Consider the following 10,234-nt stretch of genomic DNA (forward strand, 5'->3'; position numbering starts at 1 on the left):
TTTCCTATGCTAATTATCTTGCTTTTTTATTAATCATTTACAAATAAATTATATGATATCCACAGTATTATCCAAAGGGGATAAATGATACAAATCCAAATGAGTCATAGTTCCTAATCCCAAAGTTATTCTTATTAGATGCTTTATACAGATGGGGCGCCTGGATGGCTCAGTCAGTTAAGCGTCCAACTTCGGCTCAGGTCATGATCTCACGGTTCATGAGTTCAAGCCCTGCAGGCTCTGTGCTGACAGCTAGCTCAGAGCCTGGAGCCCGCTTTGGATTCTGTGTCTCCCTCTCTCTCTGACCCTCCCCTGCTCACACTGTCTCTCTCTCTCAGAAATAAATAATAATAAAACAAAAACATTAAAAAAGTTTATACAGAGCAATAATAATAATCACCATTTATCAAAATCATCATGCAAGAAAAACTAGATCAATGCCAGGGTCATGGACATACCCTTTAGAAAGGAGTGTTATGTTCCTCAGTGTACAGATAGGGAAGCTAGGGATACAAAATAGTCATGTAAATGATCTCAAATCATACAAAGAATCTAAAGCAGAAGTCAAATTTGAACACAGATCTTAGTTCTTAACTATATTGAGTCCTGCAACAGAAACTTAACACATATCCCCAGAGGAAATGGAAGATACTTCAGCTAAATGTGAAAGGAATTTTTGAAAACAGGTTTATTGACTCTGGAATAATTTATCATAGGAACCTATAGAATTTCATCTCCCCTCACCACCAGATGACATAGAAGTGAGAAGATACTGCATTAGAGGTTTCAGGTAAGAGTGGGTTCCCGGATTGCTTAGTAGGAAGTGAAGTCAAAGGACACTTCAGGCTTTCTTCCATCCTAGGACTTTAAGAGAAAATGGTAATAACCAAAAACCAAACAAAACAGTCACTCTTCTGTGTTTACTCGTACATTCAAGAGAGCTTAACAGTGATATATTACAAATAAATTGGCTACACAATACTCTTGAAAAAATAGGCTTGGTCTATGAAGTTTTAAGGTGGCCCCAAGGAGATTTTTTCAGTCTGTCACAGTAAAGCCTGATACTGGAATTTGGGCAAAGGTGTGTGTTTGTGTGCAGTGACTAAGCCTGTGTGCGTGGGAGGCAAACATTGCAGATGGCTGAAAAATATGCTAGAGCTGGAAGACCCATGTGATGGCTGGCATCCTGAAAGAGAGACAGATGTTTCCTCAAAAGAAGAATTTTAGAACAAGTTGTTTGCTCTGCTACTGGGGCTTGGTTCTTTTGCTGCATCTCAAGGTCATATCCACATGAGAAAAATTCCAGCAGCAGCTATGCTTCTCCCTCTGTATCTCAAGAAAGAGAGAGAGCACCAGGAAAGATCCAGCTAACTAATCACAAGGGCTTTATCAATACTGCCTTTCATTTGAAATACTTTTTTTTTTTTTTAATTTTCAAATGTTTTCATGTTCTGTAACACTTGCTTTGGGAATATTGCCTTTGTTCTCACACTGTGGCCCCCTGCAGTGTTCCATGATGCTCTGTACTTTCTCTTTCATTAAAACCAATTCTCTACTATTTACTCTTTTATACAATATCTCTCTCCTCTGCTAAAGTACATGCTCATTTCATGGCAGGCAGCATGACTATCTTGTTAACCACAAAATTCCAAGGGCCCCACACAATGCCACATACATAATAATCGCAAAAACATTTTTGCATTTCTTTACTCCTGAAAATAGAGATGCTCAGATATTCTAGAGTGGCAGAGCATAGATCAGCTCTTTCATTAGACTGCCTGAACAAGATCATTGATTTATTTGTTCATTCATTTCTTCAACAAATATTTTTGAGTCCACACTATGTGTCAGGCACCCCTTTGAGTGACTGAGATTTTACAATGAAGAGAACAGACAAAAATCTCTGTCTTCATGGAGCTTGTGTGTCAGCATAACTACTTTTGAAAAAGAAATATAAAAATCTAGCTGTTTTTCTACAAAAAAGAGTAGATAACATTGCTATGGATTGTACAAAGTTTCAGTCTCAATCAGGTGGGGATGTATCTCTAGAAAACCAGTAAAGTTTGAACTTAAGAAATATAACTTGGGGCGCCTGGGTGGCTTAGTTGGTTAAGCGTCCGACTTTCGCTCAGGTCATGATCTCGTGGTTCGTGGGTTCGAGCCCCGCGTTGGGCTCTGTGCTGACTGCCAGCTCAGAGCCTGGAGCCTGTTTCAGCCTGTGACTTCCTCTCTCTCTGACCCTCCCTTGCTCACGCTCTCTCTCTCTCTCCTAAAAATAAATAAAACATTAAATAAAAAAAAAGAAATATAACTTAAAGGAGGAGGAATCTATTATAAGGAATATGAAGTTAGCTGCACACTACTCTCTGCCCACCCTTCCATGTGTGACTTTAGAAGCTTCCAAAAGCTTTAAACATGAATGCAGGTGTCCTATTTTTTATTGCCACCTACCAGGATTCTGGGTGGTGAGCACTAGGTTCTCATAGAAATAGAAGCGTGTGGAATATGGGAGTATTCATCTAGAGAAGGATAGTATAACGAACACATATAGAGTTATTTGCATGTGCTAAGTTATGGTTGGGATTTTCACATGCATTTTCTCAACTGATCTTGACATTCAACAAAAACAATAAACTAAATTGTATGACCTTCCTTTTATTTTCTATCAAGTGAAGAAACAGGTATAGATATAGAGATGTGCCTTCACATACCAATAGAAATGACAGTTTTTGCAATGGCCAGAGTTCCTAAACCACAAATTAACTTCCTCACTAATGGATTTCTGGACTGGCTTAAAGGGGAAATAAATGACTGGTCTCATCAGACACTAAGGAAGTTTGTTGCCCGTGACCCTGTGCCAAGAAAGAAATGGGAAATCATCAGAGCAGAGAGAATGGCTATCTACCTTCTATTCAGCCAGGCAAGATTTTATAGAAAAGATGGCAACTGGCTACAGTTGACAGTGTTTAAAGAAATACTGACTTTTAATTTCTCCACTCCCTTTCTTAATGGCATCGTTTTCCCCGTCACAAACTTTTCTCCAGCTGAAAACGCAGCTGCCTCACAGAAAACCTGCATAAGAAAATTAATAATAATAATAAAACCCAGAGGAATCAGGAATGTAGTGATAAGGCTGCTTTGTACTTTCCCCTTATCCAACTGGGAACTTCCTGAGGGCCTGCCTCATTGCTGAGTGCTAAAAGGCCAGAGGGGAAGGCTGGAACACAGAGAGAAAGGGTGGGGCTGGGAGGGCCAGCCGGGGGAGGAGCCTACAGAAGAAGGAGCAAAGGAAATCTTAAAAAAAAGTAAGGCCTGGGGCGCCTGGGTGGCTCAGTCGGTTAAGCATCCGACTTCAGCTCAGGTCATGAGCTCACGGTTCGTGGGTTCGAGCCCCGCATCCGACTTCAGCTCAGGTCATGAGCTCACGGTTCGTGGGTTCGAGCCCCGCGTCAGGCTCTGTGCTGACAGCTAGCTCAGAGCCTGGAGCCTGCTTCAGATTCTGTGTCTCCCTCTCTCTCTCTGACCTTCCCCTGCTCATGCTATCTCTCTTTCTCTCTCAGAAATAAATAAAAAACATTAAAAAAAAAAAGTAAGGTCTGCAGCTGGGACTGGTACAAGAACAAATGGAAGGTCAGTAGAGGGGCTTCAACCCAGTGCTCTCCATCTCTCTCTTCTCTACAGTGTTCTCTTCCCTCCAGTCCCCACCCCTTCCCAGCTGCGCTGTTTCCCACCGTCTCAACCACCTGAAACAACAAATGCTCCGAATCAGGAGTTAGTTTTGTGTGTACAGTGAAGCCCCACTTTGAACAAATTTGTTTTATATTTGGACTCTAGAACCTAGGCTTGCTACTATTCTGTTTTTTCAATCACAAATTCATTATCATGTATTAAGGTTACAGTGCCTTAAAGGTAAAACCCAAAATGGAATATGCCTTGCAGGCAGGCTTTAGAATTTACACCTGCCCCCCATTCTCCTCCAGAGGTTCAATAATTCTTCAAAGGCAGAATGTCGTGAAGGGCCAGACAGCAGAATATATGTAGTCTTTTTATTCTGTCTTTGGGCTACATCAGTGGTAGTCAAATTTCAATATGCTTAACAATTACTGAACAGCGAAATATTTTAAAACCAGGTATGTGATACTTCATAGGATATCTAAGGGCTTTTCAAGCAAAATTTTTTCTCTACCAAGTTTTTATCTAGTTCTTACTTTTGAATATGCCTGGCTATAAAACCCACTTTTATAGTATGTACATTTTTCCAGGGAGAAGGTCTACAGCTTTTGAAATATTCTCTAAGGAGTCCATAACCACCAAGGGCAAGAAGCACTACTTTTCCCACATCAGCTCCCCCATCGTCACATTCTGATCCCTGAGGAATATCCTATTCTCTTGCTAAACTACTGCAGTTTAACTGGTAAGTTAATTTGAGTTAAATTTGTTTATGGCTCCTGCACCTAAACCGCACCTGTACTTTACAAAAGGCTTTAGTGCCTAAACCCAAGGGATTAGATACACTAAGGGAATTACAAGCACTTTGAAAGAATCAGGAAGGGAAATGCTTGGGCAAAGGGGTCAAAAGGATTTTTCGGGACTTTTAAAAACTTGTCTTGTAATAAGCTCTTCCTCCTCCTCCAAGAACGTTCTTCCCGGACCCACATCATGGCTGTTCTGTGGTGATATGAGTGGGACTCTAAATAACCTGGGTCTGAGTGTCTTCAGAGGAATAACATAGAAAGGGAAGCTGAAGAGAATAAAGTCAGAAAATCCTGTAGCCAGGCTTCTGAGATCTATCTCATGTCTTCAGGTCACACAAGTACACAGAAATTACGGGTCCCAAAGCAGTTTAGTGGAGTTAGCATACTTTGCTTTTAGAAAGTACTGCCCTTACATGGAGGCTGGCACCCAGGGTCACCCCCCTCCAATTTTAGATGGAGAGAAATAACACTGGCAACACCCATTCCAACTGACACACCAGGAAATTGATCAATCTAAAGAATCCACAAGTTCTGTGCCTTTGGGGAACATTTTCAGGTCACACCTACTTGGGCAAAGCTCTCTTCCCCTCACAAAGCAAAAACCTATATGGGACACCTGGATGGCTCAGTCGGTTAAGCATCCGACTTCGGCTCAGGTCATGATCTCACAGTCCGTGGGTTCGAGCCACGAGTTGGGCTCTGTGCTGACAGCTAGCTCAGAGCCTGGAGCCTGTTTCAGATTCTGTGTCTCCCTCTCTCTCTGACCCTCCCCTGCTCACGCTGTCTCTCTCTCTCTCAGAAATAGATAAAACATTAAAAAAAAAAAAGCAAAAACCCATATCCTGGCCATCACGACACCTTAGATCAGATCATGCATGATGTAGAGAAATATAGAGATGAATCCAGGATCTTTCTGAGCTTTGATTGTAGTTGAGCAACTACATGAAAAAGATGGCTAGAGATTACAAACATCCAAACATTGCATCTGAACCTTGGGCAATCCCAAAATAAAAACCAAAAAAAAAAAAAAAAGAAGAAGAAGAAGAAGTTCAATGTAAAACCCATGTAGAAAGTAATCTGCACAGAGAATCTGGGGTGTAAGTATTACGAGGCACAGCAGAATAGCAAGTGAGGCCCTGGATAAAAAACTAAAACAGAATTGTTTTCCTTGGTCACATCTGGCAGAAGGTTTCACCAATTCCTCTGAATTACTACCAGAACAGGATAATTTAGTGTATTATTTATTATTATTATTATCATTGCTCAGCTAACTATATAGTAAAGTTCATATCATTTAATTTCATAATACAGATTTGTTAACTATCAATTTTTTTTTATTTTCTTAATAAAATACAAGACAAAGAATTCCCCCAGAAACTGGTAAAAAAGGACTTCTGGACTGGGATGAAACTTCACTGGATTTTGCAATTAAGATTTTAGTCCAGACAAAGTTAACATAAACTGCAAATGTTCTTATTCCATCTCTTGTTTTACAAACAGCAAATGTAGTACATAGGAGGGTATATTTCTCCTTCCAGCATCCCATAGATTTGATTTAATCCTTGTAGATTTTTAAAAATATACAAGCTCAGGGTCAGGAAGTAGCATTGTTCTTACTACAAAGCACAGAATGACTTTTTGCCTCAGCCTCATAAACATGGCCTCATATTACCTCAGCTCTCGAAGTGCCTGCTTCAAAGATTTGCCCATGCCCATAGTTCCTGCCTGTATTTCTGACGACTCATAACTTTCTTAAAAATATCCCTTGCCAGTGGGAGTTCTTCCAATTCTACCCAATGAAGCTAGCATCATTATTNCCTTCTTCCAAACTTCACTGGGACTTTACCAAGTCACTGGTTCTCAACTTACTGATTTTACAAGGGTTTGGTCCAGAAGATGATCTGTAAGTTAGACATTTGTAGGAAACATTTCTGCAAAAAATACATCCATTTAACAGCAAAGAAATACTACTACACAACTATTGAGGTTGAACTAAGGAAAACATTCAAACGCTAAGAATACTAAGTGCACACAAGTATGTGGAGCAACAGGACTCTCATTTGTTGCTGGTGAGAATGAAAAATGGGATCACTATTTTGAAAGGCAGTTTGGCGGTTTCCTATAAAACTAATATAGTTGTAGCAGCAAATATGTGCTCACAGGTGTTTACCCAACTGGTTTGAAAACATACATCCACAGAAAAATCTCCACATGAATATTTATAGCATCTTTATTCATAATTGCCAAAAACTGGAAGCAACCAAGATATCTTATAGGTGAATGAATAAACAGAACTTGGTACATCCATACAATGGAATATTATTCAGTGATAAAAAGTGTTATCAAACCACAAAAAGACATGAATAAATCTTTGTATTATTTATTTATTTTACATCCAAGTGAGTTAGCATGTAGTGCTATAATGATTTCAGGAATAGACTCCAGTGATTCATCCCCTGTGTATAACGCCCAGTGCTCATCCCAACAAGTGTCCTTCTTAATGCCCCTTACCCATTTTGCCCATCCCCCCACCCACAACCCCTCCAGCAACCCTCAGTTTGTTCTCTATATTTAAGAGTCTTTTATGTTTTGTCCCCTTCCTTGTCTTTATATTATTTTTGCTTCCCTTCCTTTATGTTCATTTGTTTGTATCTTAAATTCCTCATATGAGTGAAGTCACATGATATTTATCTTTCTCTGACTGACTAATTTTGCTTGACAAATATCCTTTAGTTCCATACACATAGTTGCAAATGGCAAGATTTCATTCTTTTTTGTTGACCAAGTAATAGCCCATTGAGTATATATATATATATAAAATATAAATATATATATATTTATTTATTTATATACCACATCTTCTCTAACCATTCCTCTGTCAATGGACATTTCGGCTTTTTCCATACTTTGGCTATTGTCGATAGCACTGCTATAAAAATTGGAGTGCATGTGTCCCTTTGAAACACCTATATCCCTTGGATATATACGTAGTAGTGCAATTGCTGTGCCACAGGGTAGTTCTGTTTTGAACTCTTTGAGGAACCTCTATACTGTTTTCTAGAGTGGCTGCATCAGTTTGCATTCCCACCAGCAGTGCAAACGAGATCCTCTTTCTCTGCATCCTTGACAATATCTGTTTTTGCCTAAGTTGTTAATTTTAGCCATTCTGACTGGTGTGAGGTGGTATCTTACTGTGGGTTTCATTTGTATCTCCCCGATGAGTGATGTTGAGACTTTTTTCATGTGTCCGCTAGCCATCTAGATGTCTTCTTTGGAAAAGTGTCTTTTGCCCATTTCTTCACTGGGTTATTTGTTTTTGGGTGTTGAGTTTGATGAGTTCTTTATAGAGTTTGGATACTAACCCTTTATTTGATATATTATTTGCAAATGTCTTCTCCCATTCTGTTCATTGCCTTTTAGTTTTGCTGATTGTTTCCTTTGCTGTGCAGAAGTTTTTATCTTGATGAAGTCCCAATGGCTCATTTTTGTGTTTGTTTCACTTGCCTCCAGAGACGTGTTGAGTAAGAAGTTGCTGAGGCTGAGGTCAAAGAGGTTGTTGCCTGATTTCTCTTCTAGGATTTAGGTGGCTTCCTGTCTTATGTTTAAGTCTGTCATCCATTTTGAGTTCATTTTTGTGTATGGTGTAAAGAAGTGATCCAGGTTCGTTTTTCTGCATGTCAGTGTCCAGTTTTCCCAACACGATTTGAATCTTTGTTCCATTGGATATTCTGTCCTGCTTTGTCAAAGATGAGTTGGCCATACATTTGTGGGTCCATTTCTGCGTTCTCTATTCTGGTCCATTGATCTGAGTGTCTGGTTTTGTGCCAGTTCCATACTGTCTTGATGATTACAGCTTTGTAACACAGCTTGATGTCCGGGGTTGTGATGCCTCCAGCTTTGGTTTTCTTTTTCAAGATCGCTTTGGCTATTCGGGGTCTTTTCTGGTTCCATACAAATTTTAGGATTATTTGTTCTAGCTCTGTGAAGATTGCTGGTATTATTTTGATAGGGATTGCAATGAATATGTAGGTCGCTTTTTGTAGTACTTACATTTTAACAATATTTGTTCTTCCAGTCCATGAGCATGGAATATTTTTCCATTTCTTTGTGTCTTCTTCAGTTTGGTTCAGAAGCTTTCTGTAGTTTTCAGTGTATAGATTTTTCACATTTTTGGTTAGGTTTATTCCTAGGTGTTTTATGGTTTTTGGTGCAACTGTAAATGGGATCGATTCCTTGATTTCTCTTTCTGTTGCTTCAGAACATGAATGAATCTTAAATGCAAATTGCTAAGTGAAAACAGCTAGTCTGAAAAAGCTACTACCATATGATTCTAGTTATATAACATTCTGGAGAAGACAAAACAATGGAAATGGTAAACAGATCAGTGGTTGCCAGATGTTCAGGTAGAGGGTAGGGTGGGTAGTACAGGTTTGAACAGGTGAGCTGCAGTTGCTTTTTATGGTGGTGAAACTATTCTGTATGACACTGTAATGGTGGATACATGACAGTATCCCTTTGTCAAAGCATACAGAATATTACAACACAAAGTGCTACCTTAATGTATGCAAATGTTTAAAAATCATTTTGGAAGTCAGGGGATCCTAGTATTGAAAACAGAATGCGATAAAGGAATCAAAATATATTATGAATGTATGGACAACCTCACTGATTGGGGTGGAAGACTCGAGTACTAACCTAAATAACTTTAGAAATCAGTGGAGTCTATAAATCTCAAGGCAAAAGGACTGTACATTTACTCCAGCTGATAAAGTTGTTCCCACAAAGTCTGGGTTAACAATTCTAAAACCGCTTTACATGGATACAGGAATTCAACAATTAAGTACATGGATAGCAGATGGCGGGAGCCAGATTTCTCACTATTAGTAATGGGAGATTACAACTAAGCTGTGGAGGAGCCTACAATGATCCAGGAGTTAGAGTTGGAGGCATCAGTATAAACTAATGTTTAGCTTCATACAGATATAGCTGACTACCTATGGAAATACTTATAGATATGTTTATAAATTCCAGTGAGACATTTATGTATATCTCCTTGCTTTCTCATCTGAGAGGACTTTGAAGCAATGAAACCCCAGTAGCAATGAGCACATCTACTGCCCAGATCTTAATTTCTAATACCATTCTTCCGTAAAAGAAACTGTGTCCCCTTGGAGAAATAGCTGATTCTAGGGCTTGGGCAGAAAACATACACGATGACACCGAAGCATCTTGTAATGCCAGAACGTAAGAAACTGTTTAAAACAAAACCAAGTGAAAACGTCACACAGGTGCGGATATGTCAAAAGCATATAGGAGCCAGCTAAGGAGCCGAACAGCAAGGGTTGGAATAACTTGGGTAAACAAAATAATGTAGCGTTGGATTCTAACTGAAAACGTAAAGTAAATATCCATCCGTTGACACTGATATAATGATTGAATACATAAATGGGGGGAAAGAAACAAATCTGTACAGAAGAATTCCAAATACTTGATGTAAATACTCCATCCTAAACCAGATGGAACACAGTGCTCCACAAGTGATTTTCCTCCAAAGAGTACCATGGGAAGGAGGAAAAAATAGTAACTTTACAGGGGAGAAAGTTGACAAATACCACCTCACAGCAGGTGATCGAGGTGAATATCAGCAGCAAGAGGTCATACTGATAGTACGCACCCTTGATATAATGTAATGACAATGGCATTTTGCCTCGATGGTTAGCCTCCCAGACATGTGACCCAGTCTAACCATGAGAAAAAAA

The 10,234-nt window shown here is 39.4% G+C and overlaps 1 long non-coding RNA gene across 8 annotated transcripts in view; it reads left to right on the top strand.

The window, feature by feature from the left end:
• LOC144244597 (uncharacterized) overlaps positions 1–10,234 on the top strand; it is an 80,022-nt gene that overhangs the window by 41,060 nt on the left and 28,728 nt on the right. For 6 of the 8 annotated variants that reach the window (XR_013338996.1, XR_013338989.1, XR_013338994.1 and 3 more), the window contains 2 exons: positions 717–790; positions 4,263–4,414. This is a non-coding gene — a long non-coding RNA (uncharacterized LOC144244597). Of the gene's footprint in view, positions 1–716; positions 791–4,262; positions 4,415–4,636; positions 4,721–10,234 lie in introns of those variants that run through there. The other 2 variants (XR_013338991.1, XR_013338992.1) reach the window with 2 other exon arrangements.

Source organism: Crocuta crocuta, unplaced genomic scaffold, assembly GCF_008692635.1.
Source record: "Crocuta crocuta isolate KB4526 unplaced genomic scaffold, BGI_CrCroc_1.0 scaffold98, whole genome shotgun sequence".
NCBI classification, from domain to species: Eukaryota; Metazoa; Chordata; class Mammalia; order Carnivora; family Hyaenidae; genus Crocuta; species Crocuta crocuta.